Source organism: Apteryx mantelli, chromosome 4 (assembly GCF_036417845.1).
Source record: "Apteryx mantelli isolate bAptMan1 chromosome 4, bAptMan1.hap1, whole genome shotgun sequence".
NCBI lineage: Eukaryota > Metazoa > Chordata > Aves > Apterygiformes > Apterygidae > Apteryx > Apteryx mantelli.
Genome location: NC_089981.1, coordinates 5683834 through 5708413, shown reverse-complemented (window position 1 = coordinate 5708413; position 24580 = coordinate 5683834).

Below are 24580 nucleotides of genomic sequence, written 5' to 3'. Positions count from 1 at the left end.
CCTTTGTTTCTGTCTTCCATCTTAGTTTCTTCTCAATAGGGAGGGGGAGGAAAAAAAAAGTAACAGGTATTTTTACAGAATGGTTCATGTGAGTATCTTAGACATCTGCTACATGATGAGATGAGTTATGCCATAGAAGTGCCCATTTTTTCCTTCCTTTTCCCTATTCAGGATGTGTAGAATGATAAGCTCAGGAGGCTGCAGCCAGGGCCTGTCCCTCTGGCCCTGAGCCAGGTGGGCAGAGAAGACCTGGAGATGGTAGCCGAGTTCAACCAAGAGTCCAGATGACCAGGAGAGTTCCTGGTGATGAAGCAGGTATGAGGTCAAGCTGAGAAGTCAGCCTGCGGGTCAGAGTCAGGATCAGGCCTGGTGAGGGTAACCAGGGACAGAGAGAGTCCAGTGCCTACTGGCAGGCCCAAAGTGACAAGATAGGTCCAGGGTCAAGCTGGGAGGTCAGTCCACAGGGCAGGGTCTAGAGCAATGGAGTCTGCACGCTGAGCTGAGCTGAGCTGAGCTGAGCTGGAGATCAGTGCTCCTCTAGGGAAGCTCAGACAGAAACTGAAGGCCCAGGGTTGAGCTTAAATGGGGCTCCTTGGCCCATGGGCAGGAGGTGCAAGTGGATGCCTCAGGCGAGGATGATCAGGCCCATTAAGGCCTGTTAGTGCCCTCAGACCCTGGAAACAGTAGTCATTGAAATGCTCACTAGCATATGTAATTTTGATTTCAGAATTCAAAGAACTGGGAAATGTTACTACCTCTTTAAGGTCTGTCAGAGACTATTTCTTCTCTTTGCAGTCTCACTTAGCCTACTTCCCGCTAACAGCTCTTGAACATTGATACGTATGTATTTACCATTATTAGACTGTGACTTAGTGGCATTCATAGTGCTCCAGCTTCACACTGGAACAATCTAGGTAGATAATGTATGTTACAGGTGGTTTGGGATAACACAGACAAGTGATTACATTTCAGAACGGCATTTTGGATGAAATCAGTATTGTCCTTGTTGACCAAAGGAAGTAAGCTGTTCACCGCTAGCGGGAGCATATGATCATGATCGGTTTTTGCCAGTTGTTCTCCAGAGTGTTTCAAGACAAGATTGCTTACCTAATGTGAACAAATATCTGAGCAAAACGGCAGCAGAAAATTACACCACAGTAGCTGAGTTCCTCCTCCTAGATCTAATAAACAAGGCAGAAGCACAGCCCACTCTCATTGTAATGCTTTTAATTATTTGCCTGATGACTGTAGTTGGAAATCTGGCCTTGACCGCATTAATAAGGATTGTCTCCCCAAACCACCCTCCCAAATAGCTTTTCCTTAGCCATTTGGCAGTCTTAGACCTCTGCTGCTCAGTCATCACCCCCAGGATGGTGGCCAGTCTCTTAGCAGAGAGCAAAGCTGTCTCATTTGGTGGCTGTGCTGCCCAGATGTATTGTTTCTCTACATTTTGCACCAACGAATGTTTCATTCTGGCTGTGATGGCATATGACCAGCTGGAAACCACTGCTATACAAAGCTGTCATGTCATGAAGCCTCAGCATCCAGCTGTGACTTGGTTCTTACTCTTGTGGGTCTCTAATCTCAATGATACACAGCAGCTGTGCCTTTTGGGTGTCCTTCTGCCATTCCAGCATCACCAGTCACTTCTGTGGTGTGGTACCCCTGATCTGTGGTATCTCCTGCTCTGACATCAGGGTTAACAAGATCATCCTCGCAGCATTTTGCATCTTAGGTGACATCTTTGTCATACTGCAGGTATGCATTTTGCTACATCTACATCATCTCTGCTATCCTGGAGTGCCACTCCAGCAAGGGAAGGCACAAAGCCTTCTCCTCCTGTGCACTTGATAGTTTTTGCCATATCCTTTGGCACTCCAGCTACACACCCCAGAGCTCTGGCTCCTTGCCTGACCAAGACCAGGTGATGTCTGTGTTTTATACAATGGTAAGCCCCACGGTCTACAGCTTGAGGACCAAGGAGGTTCTCAAAATGAGGCACTGAACGGACTGTTACATGGAGAAAATTGTTTGTCAGTCAATAAAACCTCCAAAGGAGTTGGAACAGGTGCTTAAAAAATTAAAATGATGAGTACAGCTGTTCATGGATGAATTTATTCTGAAATAATTGCTCGTTATGCAACAGAAGTAGGAGAAAAGTGAATGCAGAAGTGAAGAAAGATATAACTGTAATATTAAAGACTTTTCTGTAATAGCAAGAGCTACAGCTTTACTGTGAGAAAGAACGATTGTGACACTTTTGAAGGCGTTTAGTTTCACCTAAGTTTTTACTTTCAAGTTTGATGCCTTGAAGACATCCCAGCTTTGTTTTCAACTGTTGCTAACTAGTACCACTTCAGCAGTATCGCTTCCATGTTCTGTTTCCATTCTCTTACCTCATACATCACGTAGCCTTTTTTTTCCTGACTCCCAGTCTGAAGGTGATCATTAACCTTTTAGCAAAACCGGGTCACATTCATCAGGCACCATAGACTGTTTACAGTATTAGTGATGTGGGTGACTCGAGTCTTCCATGCAAGAACAAAGTTACCACACAGCACGTGGTCCTGAGGGACAGCCTACCCTCTTTTGTTGTGGGTGAATATCCTTGAATCAATTCACATTCATCGCAGGCTAAAAATGTGCACACAGAGGAATTTTTTACAAATGCTGAGGCTGGGATTCATCTTACTTAAGTTTAGACTTTTGTTAATAAGCTGCCAAAGCATAAACCAAACTTGTAGGCTCTTTCTATAGCTCATGAAGGCAAATAAAAGTCTGTTTGCCTCCACAGTTTGATCACACCTGTCTCTGTCTCCCTTGAAAGGTCTATATTTATATCTATGAATTACAGGAAGAGTGTAGAGTGACCAGCTCAGGTTTATGGAATTATTTCAAGTCCACGTTAATGCAGCTTAATGCTGCCCTGAGTTCTGGTTTTGGATCACATTCCATCTGACTCAGGGAGCTGGCTCATAGAGAAAAAAAAGCCACTGGCTTCAGTAGAGAAAGACTTCAGTCTCAGCTGCTTTGGCCATGGAAGTAGCACAGAGAAGGAAACGGAACCTGCTATAACACTGCCTCAACACACAGAGTTATTAGACAAATGGGTGTAAGACCATTTTTCCCTATCCTTAGGAAGGACTGCAAGTAAAGGTCCCATAAAAAGCTACACTCCCTCTCACTGGGGGTCATCACTCAGAGCAACCCATTCTGCCCATCCTGAACCACTTAGACCCCTTAATGTGTAAACGTAGTGTCTGAGGAAGAAATATGTTCCACTCTTCCATAGCCATAGCTTTATCATTAAGACTGACAGGTGTTATTAAACAATAACCAGTCAGTTCCCAGAGCAACTCTGGCAGCATCTAGAAGTACAAATTTTCTGCAAGCAAACATTTTCATGCTTCCTAGAATACCATGGAGGTTTCAGATATTCCTGACTAAACTGTGAGAGAGGACTACAGCAAAGAAAAATAAATAACCCAGACAAGCAATACCTGTTGATCCACTTTTAACCCAGCTATCTCCTGAACACCACGGCTTTCACATAGTCTAGACGAGAACTCCGGGAGCCATTACATTGCCAGTCTAATGCAGTCTGGAAGAGGACCCGGTCCAATGCAAGTACATTGCAGACCTCATGGTGCAGCCCAGACAGACGAGCTTCCCTCACTCATCATCTTACACATGGCACTGCACATTCGCTGTCCCAGGAGTCGCCCCCACTCCACAACACGAGCAGCCACTGTAAGCACAGTCTAACTAAGGCTGCGTTACCTGGGACATTTCTGCCTGCCTAAGCCCCACTGATGACTTTCCCTGCTAGGGACAGTCAGAGCAGATCACTCTTCAGCTGAGTAACCCAATTCAGCTCTCTGCTCTGAAGGCCAACAGTTTGTCGAACAACCTCTAAGCCCTCGAAGTAGCACAAGTAAGCTAGCTTTCCTGGCAGGTAGAGATGTCCTTAAACTCCTGCCAGAATCAGGGGAAGGGGCTTTGTTCATATGTCTCAAAGGCTCCTCAGCTTCCCAGAACAGCTGTCTTCATCATCTTATCGTAAAGTAATTTCAATAAGTGTCCAGTGATATTGCAAGAGCAGAGAGAGGTTAATGGCAAGCTGTTACTAAAGCATGATATCTATGTCAACATCTTCCAATAGACCATTATTTTTCTTTTCTTCAAAAGAGTTAATTATTCAAGGACCTTAGAAGAAAAATATATGTGGGATTGGGTGCAAGTGCAAAGGCAGTGTTAAGGCAGAGGCACCAGAACTCTAAGCAAATCAGCAGCGATCACCTACTTGAAGAATTTTCTATCTGCATTTGAAGAAAAATCTACCCCGATGGATGGACACATAATCTGAGCCTGGATGGTCCACAGATGAACAGGTTATCACAGCAAAATATCTGCTCCACAGATGAGCAGGCTGCCTGAAACTAGATGGTCCATGAGCCAAAGAGGTTATCTAACAAAGGGCACGAGTCCAAGGGTAGATGTGTTATTAGAGACAACAGGAGTCTTCTGTGGAAAAACCAGCTAACTGTGTATCAGGACTGTGCATTTTAATGAGAGGAAGAATTATCAAGTTTGATCACAATTAATAACAGAGGTGGATTCACATTCAGATGGCATACTTAATGCTTAAACTCCACGGAGTTGCACTGCAGCTCTTCAGAGTCAGATAAGCAGAACTGATTCCTCTGATATCTTACACTGTACTGCTATTTACATGAATATGGTCTTGTTATTATTAAAAGAATCTATATTAAAGTTTGCAGTCTAAAGCTTTGTTAAGCCTTGTTTGTCAGTTGATAGGGACAGACCAGGGTTCACTGAATTTGCTAGGACACTTATGTCATCAGTTTCACTAGTAAAAAGTAGTAAGGGCAGGGAATGAGACGGGCATGTCCTATGATCAATGACAACAAAGACACCCTTAGAGGATGATTCCTTCTGCTTATCACACTTATCTGAAGATGGGATGAATTGTCCTTTGAAGGTGATATTGCTTCCTTTGTCTATAGGGGGAGCCCAGAATAGATGTTGACTAGACCCCTAACCAAGGATAGGGGAGATTAATTCACAGAAAGATTCTTCATTAGAGTGCACCTGCTGAGACTCCTAATTAAGGCCTGGTGTCTTGCAGGAGATCTAATTTACAGACATTAAACTGCGTCGAGAGTCATAAATACACCAAGTACTTCAGTAACACCATTTTTCTGAAGAAAGAATTCCGAAGCGGCAAGCTGAGTGTTAGAATATCACATTTCATATTGAAGTTGTTTCTCAGCGTGTCACTCCACTAATGTTTCACAACGCCCAGGCTGCAGGTCAGCTGCAACATATAGGGAAAAGAATGAGCTGTTGCTCCAAAGGCAGTACTGAATTGCGTAGTTCTGCAAACATCTCAGCAAAGAACATTTATCTGGGCATTTATCTGGAGCAGGGAGGGGCTCTACTGCAAGTTTGAAGTCCTAAAGTTTTTCTGTTTAGATAAATCTTCTGATTTGTTTCAGTAAGATGTCTTTGAAGTGAAGAAGGAAGCTGCTCACTCTTACAAAGGTACATGAAATGTTTGTAGCTTTTGAAATAAGAGTTTATTTCTGGGAACAATACAGCATAAAATATCTCGCACCTTCATGCAAGGAAGGTAGGCCTATTTCTTCATTTTAGAGATCAAAAAGATCATTTTCAATCTGCAGATAGAATCATTGAATCATTTAGGTTGGGAAGGATTTCTGGAGGTCATCAAGTCCAACCTCCTCCTCAAAGTGCTGAGTTACGAGTGTTGAGGGAGCTGGTAGACGATATAGCAGAGGCACTCTCCATCATCTTTGAAAGGTCATGGAGAACAGGAGAGGTGCCTGAGGACTGGAAGAAAGCCAGTGTCACCCTGTGTCTTCAAAAAGGGCAAGAAGGAGGACTCAGGCAACTACAGGCCAGTCAGCCTCACCTGCATCCCTGGAAAGGTGATAGAGCAGCTCATCCTGGAGGCCATCTCCAAGCATGTGGAGGACAAGAAGGTGATCAGGAGTAGTCAGCATGGCTTCACCAAGGGGAAATCATGCTTAACCAATCTGATAGCCTTCTGTGATGGAATGACTGGCTGGGTAGATGAGGGGAGAGCAGTGGATGTTATCTCCCTTGACTTGAGGAAGGCTTTCGACACTGTCTCCCATAGCATCCTCATAGACAGGCTCAGGAAGTGTGGGTTAGATGAGTGGACAATGAGGTGGCTTGAGAACTGGCTGAATGGCAGAGCTCAGAGAGTTGTGATCAGCGGTGCGGAGTTTAGTTGGAGGCCTGTAGCTAGCGGTGTCCCCCAGGGGTCAGGACTGGGTCCAGTCTTGTTCAACTTCTTCATCAGTGACCTGGATGAAGACACAGAGTGCACCCTCATCAAGTTTGCCGATGATACAAAATTGGGAGGAGTGGCCCAGAAGGCTGTGCTGCCATTCAGAGAGACCTGGAGAGGCTGAAGAGGTGGGCAGAGAGGAACCTCCTGAAGTTCAAAAAAGGCAAGTGCAGGGTCTTGCACCTAGGGAGGTATATCCCCCGGCACCAGTATAGGTTGGGGGTTGACCTGCTGGAAAGCAGCTCTGTGGAGAAGGACCTGGGAGTGCTGAAGGACACCAGGTAAAGCCTGAGACAGCAATGTGCCAGGAAACACACACAGTTCCAGCTGAACATGAGGAAAACTTCTTCACTGTGAGGGTGACAGAGCATTGGAACAGGTTGCCCAGAGAGGTTGTGGAGTGTCCTTCTCTGGAGATATTCAAAATCCACCTGGACATAATCCTGTGCAACGTCCTCTAGGTGACCCTGCTTGAGCAGGGGGGTTGGACTAGATGATCTCCAGAGGTCCCTTCCAACCTCAACTATTCTGTGATTCTGTGAAAGCAGGTTCAGTCAGATCAGATTGCTCCGCCCGATCCAGCTGAATTTTAAATGTCAGCACAGATGGAGATTCTACAAATTTGCACCTAATCCAGTGTTTGATCACTCACGTTAGGGCAGGAGAGGGAAATTTCCTCCTTCAGTTTCCCAAGTAGTCCATGGAAGAGAGCAACCTGTTGATAGCAAGCTCATTGAAGCCCTTTTCTGAGAATTAACTGGGCTAGTTGCTGTGCTTTAGGGTAGAAAAGGTTGGGTAGGTTGGAGATAAACAACAGTCAGCTATGCAAAGATGACTCAGTGTGTAAAGGCAGTCTGGTCTTTTGTGCATCTAAGCAGGGTAAACATTTTGCTCACTTAAACTGTGTACCTAACCATTATAGGCTGGTTTTAATCCTGCTGTCTGCTTCTTGAAATGGGCAAGTACTTCTGAAGATTTGGCTCAAGGGGGGAATAAACTGGCTTGGTATCCACAGTATCTACTCTTGTCTTACTGGATAAAACTGATCAGTATTTCATTTGGTGACTCTTCCCAATTTATTCCTGAGCAGAAAATGGCCACTTTCCCTTGACAACAGGGATGCAAGCAAATGAGAAATCCTTTCTCAGCCAAACCTGGAGGATCTTGTGGTATCTCCTCCTCTTTGGGAAGATGCAAAGCTGAGTTTTCCTGTTGCTGGTGCCATTTAGTGCTTGGCACCTTTCATATAAGAGTGGAAACTCTTACTTTCTTCTGCCAGGATGTGGATTTGTTATTTGTATGTTTACAAGTTGCAGTCCCAAAGGTCAGGGTGGTGGAGGTCCATGTAATGAAGGCAGGTCTTAGCAAGTTGACACAGCTGCAGCCTAACCATTATATTCCTATTTCAGCAAGGCTGAATGGGGGCTGCTTTGTCCCATTAATGGACTTTGTGGCCCATACTGAGCTCTAACTACCCTGCTACCAATGCCCGGGGGAGTTAGCTAAGAGGCAAAAAATGTATTGGTGATTGCAATACAGGAAGAATGATGTCTGAACTAGTGTCAAGACCACCTATCTTCAGGAACAAGCGGGCCATTGCCCTTGGAGTGGGCCATTTGGATGATACTGTACACCCAACCGTGGCCACGAGTGAGGGGAGAAGAGTGCTCCATAGATGTCCTCAAGAAAAGCAGACTTTTTTCCTTAAAAAAGGAGAAAGAGGGCACACGAAAACCATTGTAGTGCCAGACTAGGACTGGTGTTTCACAGTGCTGCTGCTGCCTTTTGAATAAATTATTTTATCTTTCTGCGCTTTCTTTTCTCACCTGAAAAATAGGAAGAGTACTCCCTTGTTTCACAAGTCATTTCAATGCGTAATTAAAGAAGTCTAGTCAGAAGCTATGATGAAAATGCGCCGTGCTTCCTTGTGGCTACTGAGACAATCAATTGTATGTTGCCAGTTTCCCATCACTTCTAGGTGTTGAACCAGTTTCTTGTCGGGAGATAACATGAGTGTGCTAGCAACATGCCTGAGAGGAATCACTGTGTGGCCATTGAGTTTATCCTCTCTGGACTAACAGAAAGCCAAGAGGTGAAGGTAACCCGCTTTTTTTTAAGCACATTAATAGGGAATCTTGGAAGGATCATGTAGATGAAGGTTGATCCCCCGGCTTCACACACTGTGTACCTTTCCCTCAGTAACTTGGCTCCTGTGGATTTCTGTTACTCCTCAGCTCTCTCCCCGAGGTTGCTGGTGAACTCTTCAGCAGTGAGGAGAGCCACTTCAGTCAGTGCCTGTGTGGCACAGCTATTCACTTGTCTCCTCATGGCTAGTATTAAGTGTCTCCTGCTGGCAGTAACGACATATGACTGCATGTGGCTCTCTGTAACCCTCTCCTTTATGCAACTGTCATGTCCTCAAAAGCCTGTACAGAGACGTTAATCATCTCCTGTTTCACTGGCTTTGTCCACGCACTTGCGCAAACTATCTCCACCTTCACATTCTCTTTCTGTGACTTTGGTGTTATCGGTCATTATTTCTGTGACATCCCCCTAGGATCCAGCTTTCATGCTCTGACACCTATAGCAAAGAGACGGTACTTCACATTTTTGGTGTGTTTCATGGCATCTTCACATCTCTGGCAATTCTCATCTCCTCCATCTACCTCATCTCCACCACCCTGAGGATCCACTCCTCCAAGGGCAGATGCAAAGCCTTCTCCACCTCTGCTTCCCATCTGAGAGCTCTCTTCTTGTTTTATGGGAGCACCGTTTTTATGTGCGTTAGCCCGATATGCAGCTACTCATTGGACTGAGATAAATGGGCCTCTCTGTTCTCTACAGTGGTGGCTCCAGTGCTGAATCTTATCAGCTACAGCCTAAGGAATAAGGAGGTGAAGGATGCTCTGAGGAGAGTTTTAGGTCATATCAGAGAAACTTCAGCAGACTTGTTAGAAAGAGAACTTTGTTTGGGGAAAACTTATCAAAACCTTGGTACAAAGAGTAGGACTTCCAAGGAAGATTTGATCAGCTTCCAAGGGTGAGATTCAGAAAGGTACTAAATTGCTAGAAGTGCTTTTAGGTGGACTTTTAACTGGTTGTATCTGCAACTTCTATCTTGAAAGACTGTGTTCCTCTGTTGCTGAAAGCTGGAGGAATCCTGACTCTTAACTTGCAAGTTCCAAGCACAAACAGGACTCCTGCCTGAGGAGTGCGTGGCACAGAATTGCAGTTCTCTGTTCTACTAGGAACGTTTGCTCATGTAGGAAAACCACCAGTCCGTCAAGATGAGAAAAAGCTTTCAGAGATATTCAAGAGGAGAAAAGCAATGTGATTTGAATTTACGGCCATTTCTGCTATGTCTTCAGTATTTGAAAGGAGTAGCCTCTTCCAGTGCAACACACAGAACCTGAAGTTCTGGAAAGGAAATCTTGGAGAACAGACACCCGTGTTTTTGCCCCCCAAACACTAGGGAAAGTAACTGTCCCTCTCCTGTTAAATCTCCCTCTTCTGTCACTCATTACTACCTCCTTTTTCCCCTTCTGCCTGGAAACATGAAAAAACTACAGAAATGCAGAAAAGATTGACTTCTAATTTTGCTACCATTGTGAAGTAACAAGAACTTATTCCTGCTTTTCATCTCCACATATCAGCAATCCACTTGAGGCAACTGAGTGAATTGGTAGTTATTTTAAGGACATTGGACATAATCTGAAAGTTAATCAAGCTGCAGTGTTCTTTCACTTAAAAGAATGACGGAATAAGATGGTGACTTACCAACTACATGTCTGCCATCAATGTGATTTTGAGAATAAATGACCAATCATTTCTGGGAGATGAGAAATTTGGGAAAGGCTTTGGAATCCTTTTATCAATTCAACTAAGCTAGCTCTAAGGATAGGTGTTCTATCACTAGTAGATGTTTCATCGCTTCTGGCTGAGTTTACAAATGCTGTCCCTCAGTTGGCAGAAGGAGTTGAAATCTTTATTGAGCTGAAAGTGACAGAATTAATCTCAGACAGGCGAGAGGTTCCTGCCTCTGCATAAGGTTTACAGTCAAAGGGGGATGGAAAGAGGTCTTGCGGATTCCCTTTGCATTTCACTGCAAGCCTGTTAGGGCTGTTATTTCCCCTGACTTCCTCTCCTTAAAGCTGTGCATAACTATAGCAAAGATTGTGTCCCTGTGATCATCTATGGCACCTTAAAGAAGGATTTTACAAGTCTCTTTCTTTCAAACTGCTGCCAGCATATTTTACAGAGAGCTGATATGACTGCGAAACATCATTATTTTTGCCCAAAGACACACGGCTGGGGAGAAAACTTTTCTTCAGTATGTTATAGTCTGAATTTTGATCAAGTAGTGACGATTAAAGGCCATCACTATCTCAGAAGCCGTTTATCTCAGTAACGCTAAAATTAGAATATGCACGGGTAGTAAAAGCATTTGGACTATATGCACTATTATCCCACTGGCCTGACGGTCCTAAAAAGCGGGAAAAAGAAATTGAAAATGTAGCCTTTTGGTGCTGCTAGTTGTCATCTTTCTGTTGCTGCAGAGGCTGAAGCTCAAGGTTTATCTCTTGTTTCTGATTATTAAGTATCATCAGATATGTGAAGTTCACCGTTTTTGCACATATCAATGTTGCGCTGTCCTTATCTTGAACAGAGATGAGAGATTTTTAAACCAGATTTCTGAGGTGTCCAAAATTGTCTTTTTCAGTGGACTCCCAGCTCAAAGGAAGGAAATAGCTTGAGAAGAAATCACAGGCATCATTTTATTTTCCTGTGTATGTTTACAGGTCTCTGGGAAGAGCAATGTACACTACTACTCTTCCAGAAAAAGACAGGTAGATCGTCATCAAAGAGCTTCCCTGCACAGCAATGAGTCATGTCTGCACACCTCTCTCTGCGCTGATGTTTAAGATAGTCAAAGCCATCTCGAGCTAAGCATCAGCAGAACCGGCAGCATGTTTCAATCAAGAATCACAATCTCAAACCTAAATATGCTTTCTGACAAATATCATCAAAAAGAACAGATTTTCCGAAGCCCCACATTCATCTTAGTCCTGCATTCACCTATGCCTTAGTCTCCACCTCGAGAAACCCAGACAAAATTAGGGAATTTAAAATGTTAAAGAGCTGCTGTCTCTTCAAATCCAGTCTCTAAATAAAGCGGTGAAAAATGTCCCGACAATTGAACTGGATTGTGGCTCCAACACTGACTATGGTATTTAACCATGCTTGGATTGCTGCTCTGATAGATTATAAAGCTCAGCTATGACATAAGGTCAAGGCCTTGGAAAGGTGTTAGCAGAGCTCCTTTAAATGAAGCGTTCCCAGAGACACCAGGCTGGCACAGACTGATGAAAATCGGAGTGAATGCCTGGCATTGGGGAACGGCCTCTGTGTCCATCAGTGTTCCTGGGAGCCTTGGAAAGTCTAGTACAGTGTATGTCACCCTTCACTGTAAGGCAGACACCTAGTGCAGCATCCTGCTCCTCTCATGCTCCTCTTTTACCATGCAAAGAATCTCAGTCCCCTCAAAGGTCTCTTGCTGTCTTCAGCAGCTCTCTCAAGTTGAGGCACCTCATGTCAGCACACCAATATATGTGAGATGAAACCTGCTTGTGCTGTGCCATCCTGAAGGATTTGCTTTCTCTTGGAAGCTTAGCACCACCATCACTTTTTTTGTGTAGAAACGTGAGCAGACACCACTCTCCGAAGCTCGTAGGAGCTAGTGGGAAAGCATAACCTCTCAAAATACTTAGTTATTCCTCTTAATGCCAGGAGAAGCCTAGACCTGAGACTTACACAGCTCTAAGGTGTCTAAAGGTAAAAGCCCCACTACCACCTCAAAGGCTCGGGTTTGACTGGTGACAATATGCTCACATCCTTTTGACTGACAGTTTCCAAAGAAAGATGAGAGCTACATGAAACCTTGAATTTAGTTTCAGTTCTACTCTTGTCTGCTGAGAAGATGGTGGAAGGGCGCATATAGATGAAAATGCATGGCCCAAAGAACAGAAGTGCAACAGTGATATGGGAGGTGCAGGTAGAGAGTGCTTCGAGACACCCTTTAGAAAAGCGTGTCCTCAAAGAGACCAAAATAATGACTTAGGACACAAAAAGAACAACAAAAGAGCCTGAGGAAATCAGACCACTATTGGCAACCACGATGCAACTAACCACGTAGGTGTCAGTGCAGGCCAGCTTCAGCAAAGCGTGTACATCACAGAAGTAGTGGTTGATCTCATTGGGCCCACAAAACAATAGCTGAGTGGTGAGCAGGGTCTGCGCCAGGGAGTGCACACAGCCTCCCACCCACGAAGCTGCCACCAGCCAGCCACACACATGCTTGTTCATAATTCTTGTATAATGAAGCAGCTTGCATATAGCAGTGTAACGATCATACACCATTGCTATGAGGATGAACATCTCTGTGCAGGCAAAGAGATGGACCCCAAAGAGCTGTGCTATGCAGCCCACAAAAGAGATGGTCTTCTTTTCAGCAAGAAGGTCACAAATGAGTTTGGGAACTGTGACAGTAGAGTAACTGATATCTACAAAGGACAAGTAGCTCAGGAAGAAGTACATGGGAGAGTCCAGCTGTTGACTGTTCTGTATAGTGCTGATGCTAAGCAGGTTTCCAAGAATAACAGTGGCATAGAAGACTAAGAAGAATGTGAAGCATACTTTTGCTAATGTATCATCTTGTGTGAGTCCCTGGAAGACAAACTCCGTCACATTGTTCTTGTTCTTCATATATGCCACGTAGACAGGACCTGAAGCACAGAATAAAGCCACCTGTGATGGCATTAGAAACACAGTGCTATCAGTACACATCCATATCGATCACCGGTATGTTCAATATCAATATATTCGTTTTTATGTCTTTTGGGGAAAGTTTCCTTTCAAAGTCAATGCTTCTCTCAAGGAGTGACAGTTGATATCTAACTCAGAATGTATTACTGAAGTGTGTAATAGGGCGCTCCGTTTATTTGTTTGAGGGAGTTGGTGGAAATATCCTCCAGATTCATATTACTGATCTTTGCCCCTTTTAAAAAGGAAGACTAGTTACTAGGCTCCCTAAACATCCACTTTTGAAGTGCTGATTTGGAAATGAAAAACCGACTGAGAAGGATAGTGCATGTTTTGATTTGAGTCTCAACACGCTAGTCATCCCCTAAGGAATTCTGCTCAAGCAGTGAACGTACCTTCTTTTTCAACCCTCTGAAGGAATTCAACAGAATTAGTCCTTACTAGTGCTCTCTGACTCTGGTAGAATGTCCATGCATTTTTGTGCAACCATCAGTATTCACATCATGACACAAGGCAGCTGGCTAATTAACATCACTTCAACTATCGAGGAGGTAAAGTGGACACCTACCTCATGTCTGTTTAGCAGAGATGTGCCTTTAGGCACAAACTGTCTTTAAGGCGCCCTAAGTGAAATCAGACCATGTTCAAGGGATGCCAGGAAACCTGAAGCAGGAGAGTCATTTTCCTATATGTGCTGTACTGGGCTACATCTTGTGTGGATGGGTTCCAGTTATTGCTCATGAGTTTCTGGGTTGTGACCTCAGTCTCCAAAAGAGCGGGCTTGTATTTCCTCAGACCACCTTTCCTACAGTACATGGGTGAATACTGGAGATAATCTGCATTAACGATGTGTCAGTAAGGCTTTTGTACACCTCAGCCAAGTTCTGGACTGGGCATGGAAACCCCCATAAACACACCTGTGATGCCCCTGGGGTAATAAATACACCGCTGCTGAATCTCCTTTACTCACCAACACCCTTGTATTCACCTTTGCTGCACTCTAGTGCAGTACGCAAGTATCACTAGTGTTCAGTTTCTACACTGAAAAGATAGATGGCAAGAGCTGCATAACAGTGTCCACAATACTGGCAAGTCCTTTGGGCTCTTAATCCTGTTCCACAATCACAGGTCAATCAGTTCTTTCTCACAAGATCTCTGCCTCTTCCACCCTCCAACTTCAGCAGCAGAGGAAATATTCTTTTGTGTCTCCAGCCCTATCTCCATGCCACTCCATGGGCAGAGGGAAAGCAATGTGGGGAGGCCCAAACTTACACAGTTTATATTTGCTAGTCTCCAACAGTTTGCCTGCTATTCTCCTCTGATGACCTCTCGGACCACTTCAGGCACTTTCATCAAAACCTCTCAGCTCCAAGCTGCTTCTTGTGTGTCACGAGAGCAGTCCACATCTCTGCCAGAGCTGAAAACTACAGAGGATGAAACGGACAGCCTGAATGTCTAGCTCCATTTCTCATTCTGCAAAAACAACTTCCAAGAGCATCTGCAAGAACAACTCACTCTCTCTCTCTCTCTCTCTTTCTCTCCAGATGGGGAAGTTGTGGCAGAAATATTTCAAGTAAATTGCACAGCAGAAGCACAAGCTTACCAGAAGCAATGAGATCGCAGAGGCATGTGAAGTTTTCTTTGTCAGAAAGAATCAGTGGACGGGGAGCTAAAATATATATTTTGGACAGCTATTAGAGTAATCTCTACAGGGTGACTGTGGAGCGTGATCACCTAGACCATGTCACATTGTGGGGGGGTTTGCTTGCTTTCTTGCTTGCTTTCCAATGCTGTCCAGATAAATGGACTTCATTTAGTATTAGCTATGTGCTTCTTTTGGAAACATTTCTATTTAAAATCAATGTCATGGCTGACCATTTGCAAGAGTTTGTGTTCACATTACCCTTGCAATCAAACATTTTTTGCGTAAAGATGTCTCTTACACGTGTCAGATATTTTTTCCCTTCCAAGCCAATATTTCACATATGCTTTCTTATTTCTTATTAACTTGCTCTTACCATTGCATGTTTGCAGCATAAATAAATATCAGAACTGTGCTATATGACTGTTGGCACTTAGACATCTGGTCTGTACACGTTTGAAACAAGAAGTAAACGAGGAAATTATTTCAAGACTTTAAAAATGTTTGTGGTCAGGCCTCACTACTTGCCAGGTATTTTTACTCAGGCAATGCAAAATACAGAAGCAGCTGGTTAGTCCTCATATTAAGTCATTATAAGAATCTGGGCCAATGTGTAGAGGAATCAAATGTTGTTGTTGTTGTTGTATTCGCCTTCCATAAACTATGGTCCCGCTGTTGCCTGCTAGCATCCAGCAGCCGGAAGAGAAATCAGAAAAATCATGGCGTTCTTCCCCAAAACATTAAAAAAAAACCCAAACAGTTTTTAAATTATAAGCCTTAGCTTGAACTGGCCGTGTGCCCTAACCCCTCAGCAGTTTCAGTATGAAGGGGGTCAGTGGGCCCCATCTGTCTTTCTACCTGCCCCACCCCGGGTGAGACAGACCAACCTCTGAAGGCACCTGTCCCTCTCTGTTGACAAGGGTGCTGAGCTAGACAACTGTCCTTCATTGCATGAAGAATTTAGACTGCTACAAATAGGTGGGGATGATCCCACCTTTAGCTGTGTCCACAGAGTGTGAATGCTGGGTGAGGGACATGCTGGCCCAGGCCTGAGGGACACTATCCCTCTAAGCCTTGAGAATCAGGATTTATCCCAGTTCCGTCCTGCTGGCTGCCATCCACATAACCCACCACGGTGAGGAGAAGACACTGAGACGTCCGCAGTGTACTGGTGCATGCCCGTGAAACGGGAACCCACTCTGCCACCCCCTGCATAGAGCAGAGGACATTCGGGGAACCAGAGCATTTCTGACATTGTCCCAGGGTTTGGTCCGTAGATCTGCCGCTCTCCTGTGCAGGGAACACCTTCTTATCTTGAATCACACTTAAGCCATGTTAAGGTGCAACACAAGTGCAAGCAAGTGTTTATAGGGAACATGAAGTGAAGGAAGGAAAAAGAAAGTGCTTTAGTTACTTTCAGAGTGCATTACACAGATGTCTTTCCCCCTCACGCAGCTCATTTGCTCTTTTCCTCCTGGCAAGGTAGGAGTCAGGGTCCCGTGGCTCCTCGTGGCTCCTTTGGCCTTGTGGAGAACCTTAGCTGCTACAACTAACCTCCCTGTGGCAGCTGTGACTGGCTCTGAGATGATTTAATCTTCCATCTTCACATCTCTTCCTTCCTGCAGAAGTAGCTGTTCCAGCTATTCCCTTGGAATACATGTTTCTTCCTTTGCCTGGACTTGTAAATGTGCCCTGTTGGGCTACAAGGCATACAGACCTTGAGTACAGGAATTATTCCCAAATAAATTTTTTTTTCATTGACGCATAAAATTGTGCCCCCCAATGCTTTCTTTGCCCCCCAATGCTTTCCTTGCCCCGCAATGCTTTCTTTGGTGGTGACAATTTCCTACGGTGAGCAATTTATCTTTCACTTGGATCTTTGATTCTGTTTTAGTAATAAACATTAAAATGCAAAATCTGAGGCAGAGATGAAGGGCAGAGGGGATGGCTAGGAAGGAGGGCATTAGTGACAGGTGAACTACTGCAGAAAGGCAGAGAGTTGCTGCACTGGAATGGGAAGGGGAGAAGCTTCTCCTCATATCATCTGCATCAGCAAATGACCCAGCCAGCATCTAATATCAGCAGTTTAATTGCTAACCCATGGATTCAGCATATGACAATGCAGTACTCCTAAGAAGGCATTTACTCCAAAGTAAAGGGGAAGGAAGCCTTTGGTACAATTGCTTCCAGCAGCAGGTGACCAACAGCCTTGCAGACATCTTGGGCCATCGTTTCCTAGCTGAGTAGATTACAGAGTAGATGGAGTTTGTCTGACGGAAAGTTTACACCTGGGAGAGCTCGGACTAATGGGATGCTCTGCCTGGAACACATTTTAATATTTTTGATAGCATTCATTTATTTATTTGCTGGTGTCTCAGCAGTGCTTGGAAGCCCCAGTCCTGGGCCTGTGCTATTCAGAAAGAGAACATAAAGGGAATCCCTGCTAGTCACAGAGTTTACAATGCCATTCCAATCAAAACATGAGCTTTCAGTGTCTTCCTAATTACTGCAACAGCTAAAACCAAGCTTTTCTTCAAAAGGGAGCTTTCAGTAAATTTTCCAAAATGGAATTATAGTGAGAGAGACTTGATTTTCTCAGCTCCTGAGAAAATGTTACCACAGTTCTACACCTCACCCTTTTCACTCCAGACTTTTCTATTCCACAGTTTTCTCATGGCACTTTTCACCTCCTCATTTCTCAGCGTGTAGATGAATGGGTTCAGCATGGATGTGATGACAGTGTAAAACACAGCTACGCTCTTGTCCTCCGAGAGACTGCTGGATGGGCGTATGTAGATGAATGTGCATGGCCCAAAGAAGAGAATCACCACAGTAATGTGGGACCCACAGGTGGAGAGGGCTTTCTTCCGCCCTTCGGACGTATGCCTTCTCAAGGAAAATAAAATGACAATGTAGGACGTGACCAGGATTGTGAAAGAGACCAAACAAAGCATTCCACCATCGGCAACGACAATGATGCCCGCAACATAGGTGTCGGTACAGGCCAGTTGTAGTAGGGGATGGACATCACAGAAGTAGTGGTCAATTTTGTTGGGGCCACAAAAAGGGAGGCTAACAGTTATGAGGGTCTGCACCATGGCATGCACAAAGCCCCCCACCCATGAACCCATCACCATCCAGCCACACACACGCCTGGTCATGAGGGTGGTGTAGTGCAGGGGTCTGCATATGGCAAAGTAGCGATCATAGGCCATCATTGTGAGGATGAAGATCTCAGCGCAGCCAAAGAAATGTAACCCAAATAGCTGTGCCATGCAACCCACAAAGGAAATGGTTTTCTTCTCAACAAGGAAGTCAGCAATCATTTTGGGAGCTGTGACAGAAGAGAAGCAAATATCTGCAATGGACAGGTAGCAGAGAAAGAAATACATGGGGGAGTTCAGACGTTGACTGCTGACTACAGTGACAACGATGAGCAGATTTCCTGCCACAATAACAATATAGAAGAACAAAAACACCACAAAATATATTTTCTGCACCCCTTGGTTCTTTGAAAGGCCCAGAAGAATGAATTCCTTCACACTGCTTACATTCTCCATGTTGGTCAGTTGCATGGCAATATGCAATATACAGCTTATACCCCTGGGAAAACAAAGAGAGACACATGGTTAATCAGCATTTTTTTCATTATTAGTAATGAGTTCTATATCAGAAGTGGATACAAACCAAGAAAGATATAGCATTAGTATTAAGCTTATGAAGTGTTTAGTTTCTGTCATGTATTTTTTCACAGCTATTTAATTCTCCACAGTACAAAGCTTCTGCCATGGCTTTGGTGGCACAGAGATAGGTGCACTTTGTGATATGTTCCTTAATCCTGGTCTTCCAGGATTTTGAAGGACTGGCTCCATGGCTGATAGCCTTCCATGCACTAAGGACAAGGCCAGAGTGTTCACCTTGGGCACTACAAGGCAGATAATGCAGCATGTTTGCCCTCAGGGGAGACAAAGTCCCTGACAGCAATCTTTGTAAAATGGGTGTCTTTAAGAATACCTGGAAATATTGCTCAGAATGATGATTTGCTTTATAAGTACACATGATCTTTGAATTCTTGTTTAGAAGGGAAATGTACCCACATGCAGGGAAAAGCACTCTCTTGTGTATATACATTTTGAAACATAAATATGAAATGTCACAGGCTGAAAAACGAGTTCTGGGAAGGTTATCTATCATGGAGGGGAAAAAAATTGCACATATGACTTAATGGAGTATTTCACATTGTTCTAAATCTCAGCATTGTTTCTATCAGAGGAAGGAAGAATGAAAGACTCTTGTGAGATCTTCTGTCCCAGCACTGTACTGATTTTACCTAGTATGATTTTTGATACACTCTGAGTGATGCTTTCAAGGGTTAACTTAGCTTAATGAAGCTAATCTAACTAAACTCCTTCAACAGCCAGTATAAGTCTGATTCATAGGCTGATTCAGAATGACTAAATGAGGGTCCTTTGCAGAACCCTTTTTTCCTCCACTCACTATGAGGAGCTTAAGCAAATTAGCACCACCAGCTTAGAATGACCTTTGGAGAATAATCCCTTTTGGTCCCTGAAAGTAGCTCAGAACTTTTTGTATGCCATCCACCTGTTTTAGGTTATGGCTGAGCTCCTTGTCCCTAGGCATTTCTACATCCATACAGTTTCTCATTCGAGACAAGGTCACATTCCAGCATAAACATGGGACTTCTTTGGTTCACCCTGTATTCCAGCTATAACCCATCGAGCATTACATGTCACTAATAAATGAGTAGCCTACATCTTTAGAAAGAGTGTAACGTCTCTAGCTTGCCATTATGCACCCAGACCACCAGAATTCCCTTGCTCAAAGAAGTCTGGGAACCACCAGATTAAACTCTTCACAGAGAGTTTAAGGTCAGCCAAAAGCAGGCACTCTTTTAATAAAAATATCCACTGTATGGGCTTCCTTCTAGGATCAAAACATTCCCCGTCAGCTGGTGTTAAAATGCACCATTTTAAGTCCTGCAGAATTCCATCACAACCAGGTCTTCTCATTTGTCTTGATGATCTGTGAGCAAATCGGCAGAATGATTCAGTTAATCCAAGTTATCTACCAACTACTTCAATCTGCAGCATAATCAGAAATTCTCGTGCAGGCACAAAGTGATGAAGCATCCACAGGAAACACTGAAACTGAGAAAAGCCAAGATTACTTTCAAACCCACAAAGTGAAGCCGAGAGAGGAAGTGGGCAAAGTTAGGGACTTTTCCTATGCTTACAGTTGTACTTACACTAGATGAAAGTTTTTCAAGCAGAAGGGTAAAATTTACATGGATGGTTCCTTTTCAGATATTTCTACAAGGAAAAGGATCAGTAAGAACAACGGGAGGTCAGTTTCTCCCTCGTCTTACCAGGTCGTGATCCTTTCTACCCCTCTTCCTTCTACTGAGCAACGACGTAGACTTCTCAACAATAAATGACAGGGATGAAATGAGCACACCTTTATGGCTGTGCAGTACCAAGTTGAAAAGAAATAGCTGGGCTCCATCCAAGCCAGAGCATGACTGGAAGCATACCACAGCAATCGCAGGGCCATATTTAGGCAGTCAGAAAGGAGTGACCAAGAGAGAAATGATCAGGGGAAACTATATGCCTGAATACCAGCAGGTGGCAAATTCCTGAGCTAAAAACAAGGTGTGCATCTACAAAAGGACTGATTCACAATTCAGACAGCTCGGCTATGTATATTGCTTGAAAAGGTCCTTTCCATCACCACCAAACTGCATTTAACAAACTACCCATCTGTCTGATCTCATCTCATCGACTTAAGTCATGTAGGCACCTGTACCTAAGCTAGGCAGATTACACCTGACCAGTCTACTTGTAGATGTGATGAATCATGTGCTGCCAGTACCCGTTTCTTACTGCTGACTCCAAGAGGATTACTAGAATGACTAATTCAGTAGAGGATTGCCACCAGTTATGGCTTATCTCTTCAAGTGCCTTTGCAGGGGTAGACCTGAGCTATATGACATAATGCAATCAGCTGCAAAATAAAATGAATCTCATGTGTACTCTTAACATCTCAAAAAGGGTGAGAAATTGCACCATCTCCTTACTGCATGCATTCTTCCCTAAAATCTCAGGTGGTTATGGGAAACAAAAGAATAATATCGAAGCAATCGAATCTGCGGCTGTAGAACTAGCTCTGTATATGATTCTAGCCAAAGACAACTAGAGACAGTTGATAACTTCAGTGGAAGTTCCTTTCTGTATTTTCACATTTGTTCAAGAAGAAAGGAAAAGGAAGAGGAAAGCAAAGCAAAACATAGCAAAGCAAAGCAAAGCAAAGCGAGAAGCCAGAGAAGCTGCAAAACTTACCTCACCTGTGTTTAGAGATCTAATTTTTTGTGTAAGGGCTGTACAGCTTTATCTCCTCAACTTCTGTCTCCCCTGGTATGAATGTGTTAGAGCACAGCACCTTTAAAGAACATAGAATGGCTTCTGGAAAGCTTCCAAAACTTGCTTAGGAGGTGGCTGTTAGTGTATAATCCAATCCCATCTAATTTATTACTTGCTTTCATGTGTCACAAGTGTATCTTGATGTTTCCTGCCTATGTGAGAAGTGGTTTAATAGGCTGTGTGGATGATGTGACCTGGGTGTGTTGAATGACGCTTTCATATCCCAGCAGCTGCAAAAAGGGCTGAGAAGAAAACCGTTTAAGTACCAACCTTTAACCCTCTCCCAGGAAATCTTCCACCTGAAGGGTTCTTGGGGCTGGAGGAGGGAGGGGTGGAGGCTTCGTGAAGGCAAGGCGTGAAAGAAAGGGGCAAAGGAGGAGAATGAGTTCTGTCTTGACTGAAAAGTTTAAGTAAATATATTTTAAAGAAACAGTTGTCAGTCAATGCTTTTCTAATGATATCACAAAGGCATTTCAGGGTTTCTCCATAAGAAATAACAGTCAAAGGAGTAGCTGAGTATTCAGCTGGACAAGCATATGCATGGAACTATCCAGTTAATGCTTCTCGGAGTTCTTCCTTACTCCAAGCTGATAGTTGTATGGATTTCCCCTGTGTAAAGGGCCATTAGGTCCACTGCTCTGGCTTCCTAGCATTGTGAATGCTAAAACAGTCCATTTGTAATCTAGATATTTTCTCTCCTTTTTTCACTTCTGTGTATTCCAAAACACATGTAAAAGAGAAATCTTCATTAAAGGAAAAAAAGAAAGAAACCTCAAGCTGTAGGAAGAGTCACCATCCTCCAGGGATGGTAAAGAATTCCTATCGCAGGAGTCTTTTAAGGACAGGTTGGGCTCATTTCTCTCAGGAGTGGTTACGATGAAGTTTTTATAGGGACAGAAGATGTCCTGGGTGACCTCTTGATGACCCTCCAAGTCCTATCTCACCAGAAATTTCATCACTGGAAATCGAGTGAATAAAGCCTCTTTGCAAGAATTTGCATGTTTTAACAGAGGTCAGTCAATTACCAAGTCAGTCAAAAAAATCCTTCATTTACGAATTGGGAAACTGAGGGAGGAAGTCACCTATTTAATGCCGATGGAAGTCAGCGAATTTAACCCTGACTTAGTCACTCTAGGCTCTTCTGCGGAAAAAAATGAATGTCTCTGGAGGCAGATGCATCTGATCTACCTCAGAACTGATTTTAGGATGCGATTAGGTCTGAAATAGACATCTAGCTTTTAAACAAAATAACTGAGGGCGGAGAAATCTCACTGTCATGATGGGCCCCATCTCTCTTAACCTGAGCAGCTGCAGTCAAAGGTGAACCTATGAAATGAAACAAACGAAGCAAATAGACATGCTGATTTATATCAGCATATCATCTCAACCAAGGCCCAAGTCAAATTCATCGTTTCTCTCAACTCTACTGTGTATTTGTAGCTTATGCCGCATGGATGTCAGGAAAGACATTGTCTCAGCTACTGTCCTTTCCTTTGTTTTGCTGAAATTTCTGGAAATGTGGAATGGCCTGATAGCAACATAGTTAATGTCTCCATCTCCTCTGCACAGAATGCCAGCGATCTCCACACTGAAAACAGAAATCCTACAGTTAATGAGAATAAATACTGGTAAAGAAATGCCTTGGTGAAAATAGTCCCCTAACTTAAATGTCCTTTTACTGTCGCCTGGAGTCTTGGGCAGGTTATTGAGGGTTAACAGTAGTCACTGCAGGAAACAAGAGTATTGGGTAGGAAGGTAAACAAAGTCTTACAGTCTTTGGGAAAGGAAGAGGAACAACAGATGACAGAAGCCAGAGATCAGGCCAATAGCGTCTGGCCTGCTAACCTAGTATGAGTCGGCCTGCCACTTTCTGTACCCAGTGGCACACATGGCAGCAACTTGGCTAGCATCACATTCATGTCCTTTTGTTTCCCTAGCCAAATGGACTACCAGAGGTGACTTAATGCACAAGTCCAAATGAAGAATTGCTGCTACCTCCTGCTGCAAAATAATTCCCCGTAGGGGTGTGCTTAGTGCCAGCAAAGGAGAAAGGTCTTTTCTCCATTTTCATTCCACTTACCTCGGCACCTGGCTCTGGACACCACTATGGCAGCAGGTCATGCTCAGGGGAGCTGTGATTTGGACAAGGAGGGACTGTGCATGGTGAGATGAATGAGGTTTTGCAGCTGGATAGTGAATACTGGCAAGGGGTTTGTTGACAGAGCCATGGTGAATGTGTGTTGTGAATTTGATGATGGCAGGATGGGGACAAGGCAGGGTGTGGAGGGAAGTTGTGAAACTTGAAATGGATGCTACATGGCCAGGGGCTGTCTTCATGGAGTTTGTGAAATCAGAAGTGCCTGAGGTGTGGTGAGGGACTGTGCTGAAAGATCGTATGAAGTGGCAGGTAATACTGTGGGTGCCAAGCTGTGTTGAAAGACCTTGTGACACCAGAAGCGGACATCGTGTATTGAAGGGTAACACTAGGAGAGGTTGCAAAATTGTGGCTGCTGAGGTGTCATAAGGCTGGCTACAGAGTTCAAGGAGACCCTACAGTAGAACAGGTAATGTGAAGTAGTAGGGGACAATGTATGGTGACAACTTGTGTTGGGAGAGGCTTTGAGGTCAGAAGAGGACACTCGGTAGTGATGAATGTGCTAGGGGAGGTTCTGCAGTGACAGTGGACCCTTGGGGAATGAGAAGTTGTGTTGAGGGAGGTTGTGAAATCAGCAGCAGGCATTATGGAAGAGGACTGACAACTTCTCAGTCTGTGTGACCCTGAGCAGCAGTAGAGCATCTTCTGCAAGGTCTGTGAAACTAGAGCTGCTCATGGATGCAGCTGGGAAGCAAAGCATCAGTGCAAGAGTCAAGCTATAACTTTGGACAGACAGTTCTTGTGTTCTTTATATCGTGAGACTGTCTGAAGAAGGGAGAAGTAGTGAAAAAGCATTTCCTAAGCCATGACAGTGACAGGTTCTGTGCTGGGAGGGAAGGGGGAGGTGGTTGAAATCTAAGTGACCACATGCGAAAAACTAGATACTTCCTCAAGAGAGTGACTGGCTCTTTCTCCAGATGTCACATTGAAATGACCATGGCTTTTTTAACAGTGTCTAAATAGCCCAGCACCAGGATTTGATTTTACAGCACAAGGATTTTATCTGGACCATCAGTCACAGAATTCAGGTGACAATTTTCGCCAGCAGATCCACACCAGGCAGTTGCTGCAAATAGTCCCTGAAATACCAAGGAACCCACAAGAAGGTGAGAAACTCCTGGATGGCTGCAGCGGTCTTTGCCATTGCCCTCTGTCTCTTGCTTTCTGCC